Source organism: Poromitra crassiceps (genome assembly GCF_964638095.1).
Source record: "Poromitra crassiceps genome assembly, chromosome: 7".
Taxonomy (NCBI): Eukaryota; Metazoa; Chordata; class Actinopteri; order Beryciformes; family Melamphaidae; genus Poromitra; species Poromitra crassiceps.
In genome coordinates, this window is record NC_139628.1 from 38,890,944 (window position 1) to 38,898,307 (window position 7,364).

At 42.0% G+C, this 7,364-nt stretch overlaps 1 protein-coding gene across 1 annotated transcript in view; it reads left to right on the forward strand.

Annotated features, from left to right (window-relative positions):
• plcb3 (phospholipase C, beta 3 (phosphatidylinositol-specific)) overlaps nt 1-3,811 on the forward strand; it is a 92,769-nt gene extending 88,958 nt beyond the window's left edge. Inside the window, exon 34 of the mRNA XM_083640595.1 lies at nt 1-3,811. This exon is cut by the window's left edge and continues 1,707 nt beyond it. The gene's annotated coding sequence lies outside the window, so the exon portion shown is untranslated.
• The last annotated feature ends 3,553 nt before the right edge of the window (nt 3,812-7,364 follow it).

The window sequence follows — 7,364 nt, forward strand, 5'->3', positions numbered from 1 at the left end:
AAGGGCATCTTTAAAATCCCTGCTCCATCCAATCCACTCTCTGTTTGAAAACACACCAACACACTTTAGAGATGAATCTTATTATCCTAAAATCTGAGATTACTGAACTCTCTATATATGTGTGTGTGTGTGTTAGTGAGTGTGAGTGTGTGCGCGCGCGCGTGCATGCGTGTCAGAGGTTAATCTGCTTTTCATCTGCTTTTTTTGGTACTGTTAATACCTCCTACTAGAAAGTGTTTGGTCGACGCGTGTGTCGCTATGTAACTTCTTCTATGTTAGGGGGAATATATCTTTTCAAATATACTGCACATTTCATACAGCGCGCTAGAATATTCCACACAAACCAAAATATTAGACGTATAAGATTGTGGCACAGACCAAACGGTACGTTAACTTCAATATCTACCTTTCTCTCTGTCAAAGCTTCTTGTTTGGCTGTATTTTTTTTCTCCGCTCTTTGTCTTCATCCATTACTGGATATAGCTGTGTTTTTCTAAGCTAAGCTAAATGTTCAAAAGTTGGTTTGTTTTTTCCAGTATGAGGGCTATAAGGATGGGTCTCTGTATACGTATATATTCTGTGTATAGTTTAACATGAATTTGACTACTGACGACGTGCTTGAGAGAGAGGGAGGAGGGAAGGATGAAAAGACGGGATAGTCCCCTCTCCTCATCCTCTCATCTTCCTCCTTCAAGAAGCACTGGCTGCCTGTCTGTCTGATTACCCCACCCCCACCCACACACACACATATACCCCTTGTACACCATTATCGTCCGAATCATCTATTTAAATGGTATTTTAACAACTTGTAACGTTTTATTTTGTTATGAGTGATTTATTTAAGTTGTCGGTGGAAAGGCGTCTCCGCGGGTTGCTAGAACAACCGGCGTTCTGTAAACTATTTGTGGTGTCAATAGTGACTGTTGTTTCCTCAATGCCTCAAAGCCATGTTTGTGTGGTAAAATATGACTTGGAATTCAGATTAGCCAAGAGAGAGTGTCCACTGTCCAGCCAAACCTGATGTCAGATCAACCATTCAAAATTTAATTCTGAAGTTTCATGGACCTCGTCCTACGACGAGGTCCTCAAGAACTGGCGTCCAGATTGGGAATTGGGATTAGGAGAGTCGCACATCTTTTTGTAGCCAGTGTGTTTAGCCCATAGGAGACCAGTAGTAAGAACTTTCCTAAATTCTTCATGTTGTGCAGTGAGAAGACTGTGAGCCATTTCTCCTCTGGATGTCCAGTACATCTCTGTGGCCCACATCTGACCGTAAACGGTACTACGGAGGACAAATAATGTGTTCTCAGAGCACTTTGGATTTTAACGATAAAAGGAGCTGTCCATCAGCACCACACAGAAATCAGAAACTACTAGCGAGGGGCCGTCGGCAATAGGCTAATTAACAATTAATTGATTACAAATTAAATAATGGCATTCATGAAAAAATGCATTCTCATACATAATAATAATAATGGGTCTCCATGTACTGTAGTAAACTAATTACTGTGCAGCCAGAGGTGAAGCTGCTCCCAGCAATCTCAATCACAAGGCTTATTTGCCAAAAGCAGAAGCAACAATGACGCTGTTGAATGTGTGAACCCTGCTTAAGTTAACCAACTCAAGCCCATCTCAACTATTTAAAATTACACTTCTAGCCTGTTGTCTTTGAATCTGACGTGTACATTATAACTAGGTACTCAGAGTTTTATTGTGTATTTTTGGGGGTGAAATATCCCCTTTTTTGTCATCAAAGATAGCCCCTTTTCAGCAGAGAAAGTCTTTATGTTGTTAATGCACTTTTATCATTCTCTTGTGTGTGTGTTTTTTTCTGTTTGTAAAAACGTTCCTTTCCCTGTGACCTGGACACCAATACAACCACTTTCCAATGATTTTTTTTTACCTTTGTCTAAAGTAAGTTGTTTATTTTTTAATAGGTACTGTCTGGACCCGGGCAAGAGTGGTTGAGCACATTTTGAAGCAAAGACACAGGGAAGGCTTTATTTGCACTTGAGCTTGGAATTATTCGGTTCTACCGACATTCAGAAAAGCTTTATATATCATCACATTCCATAGAGTCGGACTGATTAAGATATTTCATAATCATGTCAAAACCTGCCTCATGTAAAGACCTGAATCTACAGTGACATTGTATAAATGACTCCTCCTTTACCAAAATGTCAGCTAGAACCTTAGAAATCTGAGGTCGCGACTTACTGTTTTTTTTTTTTGAAGTTTTGTTAGGAAGTCCAATGAAGCCTCAAAAGGACATGTCGGAGTGCGCTGCAGTTTCAAACAAACTCCACCGGTGCTCGTGGGATAGGAAAAGTGTAATTGAAGAGAGTAAGAAAAAAGATCATTCTCGTGTAAAGTTACAAAGAAACCCTATATAAAAGAAAAAATATCAGAAACCACAAATTGGTTCAAATGTTTAAAGTCAGTTTTGGGGTTGTTTTTTTTGCCCTGGTCAATAGGCTCTTTCGCTACTGTAGAATTGCAGGTTGTTGTTTATAGATAGCTGCCAGTGGCTAATTTTAGAGTTGCAAAGATCTTAAATACACAAGATGACAAACCAAGACAGTTGACATGAGGGACTGCTGGATTCATGTACAGTAACAGTCAGCAGCTCAGTATAGGGTGTTGGGACTGTGAGATAAAGTTCAAGTCTTTTCTTGCTGTTGAATCATCTGTTGTATATACAGTCTAATATGGTGTTCATGTTAAAGGCCTACACCCACTAGTTTGGCCCATTGGTGACGAAGATTTGCCCCAAATCATCTGTCAATCTCGTAGATGGCTCTTCTTCACATAGGTTATCCCAAAAGTTTTCAAACACAACTGGATGGTCAGTTAATTTTTGATACAAATCTAAAATCTGCCAAACTTGTTTATGGGATTGGTAAAACTATATTATAAAACAACTAATTTAGCAAAAAAATGCACTCTGGAACTACTAGCAAAACATCTCTCCTATTTATTTACACAGTTAAGCTCGACAGCTTAAGTTTGTGCGCTGTTGATTCATAAGACTTCATAAGACTATCAGTTTTTGATTCTGGGTCTTCACTGGCCTCCATGTTAACAATAAAAAGAGAAGCTTTACTCAGACTTTGGACTGTAGCCTGCTGCTTTGACACCGAGAGAGCAGCACAGTCGGGATGCTAATGCCGTTAGCTAGTTTCCTACCCGCCATAATGGAGCCTGGGGGCGGATTCTTGTTGGCCTTGAGCATTAGCCTGTTCTTTCCGCCCTGCTTATGTTGAAAATGCACAGACACACTCACAATATCATACTTTTAATAATACTTAATCATACTACTTTTAATATGACACAATTACAGCACTACACCATTAGAAACTGCTCACGTCGGCATTACGCATACACACACTTTCTCCTCGACAAATTACTCTTAGTAGACATTTTGGTCCGACTCTCTCCCTCAGGCCCACCCTAAGGCCTCCGGATGTCTCTCTCTCTCTCTCTCTCTCTCTCTCTCTCTCCATCTCTTCCTTTCAGTTTCACTCGATCATGATGACACCATGTTTTACTTTTTTGACCAATTAAAAGTGAAAGCAATGTTTGGACAGTTAATTAGAGGCGGGAGAGAGGAAGCATGCATGCAATATAGATTAGACAAGCTTATAGTGAGCATTCTTGACACTGTATATGTAGTGTATATGACCGGCGGAGTTAAAGGGAATACTACTGTATACAAAGATCCAGATGTAATATTTTATTGTTCCTTCATAATATTAATATAAAGTGTATAACTGAACATCCAATAATAAATACCCGACTTTGTCTTACAGAGCTGAACCTCAGCTGTTTCTTGGTTTCTTTTTGACTGAGCAGCTTATAGAAGTGTTACAGTATATACATTATGCTGTAGCAAAATAAAGCATTGAAGAAGCTGCAGAAATGACCGAATTAACTTACATCTTAACCTTCCACTTAACTCCCATTCATCAGGTATTCACCACTCTTTGCTGTCTAATGTGTTTTGAGTTGATTTAATTTGACATTGGCTCGTTTAAGGCAAAGGGTTTCCTTTCAATCTTTCCCCCCCTGTATTTCAGAGATGTAGGTGGTGCAGACTGTAGGTCGACAAATCAGTTAAACCAAGGTAGCCGAGCCTGACCTCTGACCTCCCTGTGGAGGGAGTCAAGAGGAGAGGATTTCCCTATGGGGATTAATCATTATTATATTATTATACATGATTATAAGAAAATAACATCTATATGAAGGAGAGAATTTGATCACAACAGATAGCAGGCAGCATACTGTACCATACGCCTTTCACAAAGTAGCCTATATCCACTTCAGCCTGAAGGAGATGCAGTGATAATTTGACCCTGTCAAGTCTTGGGACTGATATTTGGCTTTAGATGGGCAGTGCAGGAGGTGGATTAATGTGGATAATTTAGTGGATTTAAAATAACAAAAATGTCAGGAAAAATCCGGCTGGTCTTTATTATTCTATTGAAATTCCTTTGCCTCAAAATGCTGCTTGTATTATTGCCCCGATGTGTCAGAATGTGAGAGCCAGCCATTCCCCTCCACAGGGGTAAGAGTTATGTGTGGAGTGTGTCAAGATTGGATAGATATTCAGAGGCACTGTGCCTCATGAGACAGGCAGTGTGTGTATGTATTTATATTTTTGGAGTACTCTGTGTGTGTGTGCGTGTGTGTGTGTGTGTGTGTGCGTGCGTGAGCGTGTGCGTGCGAGTGTGTGTGTGTGTGTGTGTGTGTGTGTGTGTGTGTGTGTGTGTCTCGCATCAATCTGTACTCCGCAGGTGGCTTTGTCTCATCGATTGACTGGATGATGACAAGCACACACACACACACACACACACACTTGCATGCACAGACACACACACACACACACATGCTCTCAAGGACTGTTTTGCATCTGCTTCTGACAGCAGCAGAAGTGTGACAACAGCAACACACACACACACACACTCTGGAGTTTGACACAGTCGTCATTACAGTATGGCTGGGTGGTATCGGTACCTGACTGAAATAACACAGTAGGAAAAAATGGATTGTAGAAACACACACACACACACACACACACACTCAGCAACAAGAGCGAGTCACACTGTATGCTGCTGTGAGGTTAACCATTTAGAAAATGAGTCATGCGGCCCCCATCACACTGTGTGTGTGTGTGTGTGTGTGTCACACACACCAACACACACCCCAATCATTTCACACTCCTTATGACTCGTCTGAGCAGCTTCTGGTCCAGACGGCAGCTTGAGTAGGGGCATGGTGTGCAGTGCAGGCAGCCATACAGGTGGGTAGTGGAGGGTAAACGCAAAACGCAGTTTGAGGCAGAGAATTTACTCAACCTATTTTCAGATCAACTGTATCACTCAAGGTGGGCAAATTACTCACCTTGGATAGGTTACCCACCTCTATTTTAATTTTACTACACCCCTGCAGCCATAAATAGAACTCACTGAGGAAGCATTTATCTGCTTTTCACCAAGGTCCCCCTCCAGATGGACCTGGAGGAACTGCATCAGGTGAGCATCAGTGCTGCTGACAACAGGGTCCCATTGGTCAAGCAAGTCCAGAGTCAGCGCATGCTGTGAGGAGCAGTCACAGCAAAGGAACAAAGGAATTTGATTGGCTGCTGACAGAATTTGAATTAATGAGAGAGTGAAACAAAGGAATTTGATTGGCTGCTGACAGAATTTGAATTAAGGAGAGAGTGAAACAAGGGAATCTGCTTGGCTGTTGACAGAATTTGAATTAAGGAGTGGAAAAAAATTAATTTGATTGGCTGCTGACAGAATTCGTATTAAAGGGATATTCAACAGGCTGAGACAGCACAGCACTTTGTCATTTATAGAAGCGGTTGCACCGCTTAATACAAAGTAGTTTGAGCTACTTTTTCTAAGTAACTTTAGTTTACCAACCTACATTTCTCCCAAGGGTAGCTTTGCTGCAGTTCAACTACTTCCAGTGTGAAGTGAGCTTACAAAGCTATGCTTTCAAAGCTTCCCAACACTGTACTGTACAAAAGGGGGTCCTCTCGCCATTCCGAAGTGTCTGCATTCCGATCATTGACTTCTATGCTTTCGGAGAGGCGGCCCTTTTTATCTCCAAAAAAGGTTTCGCCATTGCGAAAGATATTAGGTCCGCCTTGCCGACATAGCATCTTGAGTTATTTAGCCTACATTGGTGGGAGAGGTTAGGTTCTGGGGGAGGTTAGGTTTAGGCGTGGGGGGTGGGAGAGTTTAGGTTTAGGGTTAGGGTCTGCAGGAGGTTAGGTTTAGGCATGGGGGGTGGGAGAGGTTAGGTTTAGACGTGGGGGCTGGGAGAGGTTAGCTCCAGCCAGTTAGGGTTAGGGTTAGGGTTCTTTCGCAATGGCGAGACAGATCTCCATTCCGACAATTTTGTCGGAATGCCGGTATTTCGGAGTGCCGACATTTCGGAATGCCGGGGTGTCCCCGTACAAAAGCCTATTTTGAATTGTTGAATTATTGTGCTGTGAGATTGAACCAACCAAGCTTGCATCATCTTTATTGTATCTTATCAGGGGGGAAACAACTTTTCCACCTCCAGAGTGCATGTCGTCATTTTTGTTAATAATAATAATAATACAGTGCAATGAGTACATCATAATTCACATAGAAACCCAGCTTTTTTCAAATTGTAATGTTTCTCTGTGTTTACACCTCTGTAAACGACTGAAACAGAATTCGGTGACATCTCTAGGAAGACAATGAATATCGAAGAACATGTGAAGTTGTTTGTAAACACTAAAGAACAAATTAGCCAACTGACAAGCATCCATGTCAGTTGATGTGTGGAGGTAAACATCAGCTGGGCCCAGGAGAGGTGAGACGACCCATAGCGTGTCTTCTTCATCATCCCACAGGACGGAGCTGCTTGAGCATCAGCTCCATCACCTCCTTCTCAATGTTTACATTTGTTCATTTCTTTCTTTCATCCTTCTGTCTATTACATGTTCTGGCCTCATTCACACACTTTCTCTCTCTCTCTCTCCATCTCTCTCTCTATATGTCTCTCTCTCTCTCTGTCTTTTCTCTCTGCGTCTTTCTCTCCTCCCTCTCTCCCCATCTCTCCCTCAGGACCGCTGTGTTTACTCCTCTTCTCTTCCTCCCGTTCTCCTCCAGCGGAGGATGGAGGCGTGTCACGCCGCCGTGGCTACAGCCGCGTTGCCGTGGGAATAACAGCTGCCACTCCGTTGTTCAGAAACTGTCAGAGACGAACGGGGAAAGAGAGAAAAATAAAAAATACAACTCAGTGGAGTGAAAATATACAAAACATAAAGTCTGTTAAAGTCAAACTTTGGGTGGGTTGTCCCAGTAGGCCAGTCTTATAAAGTG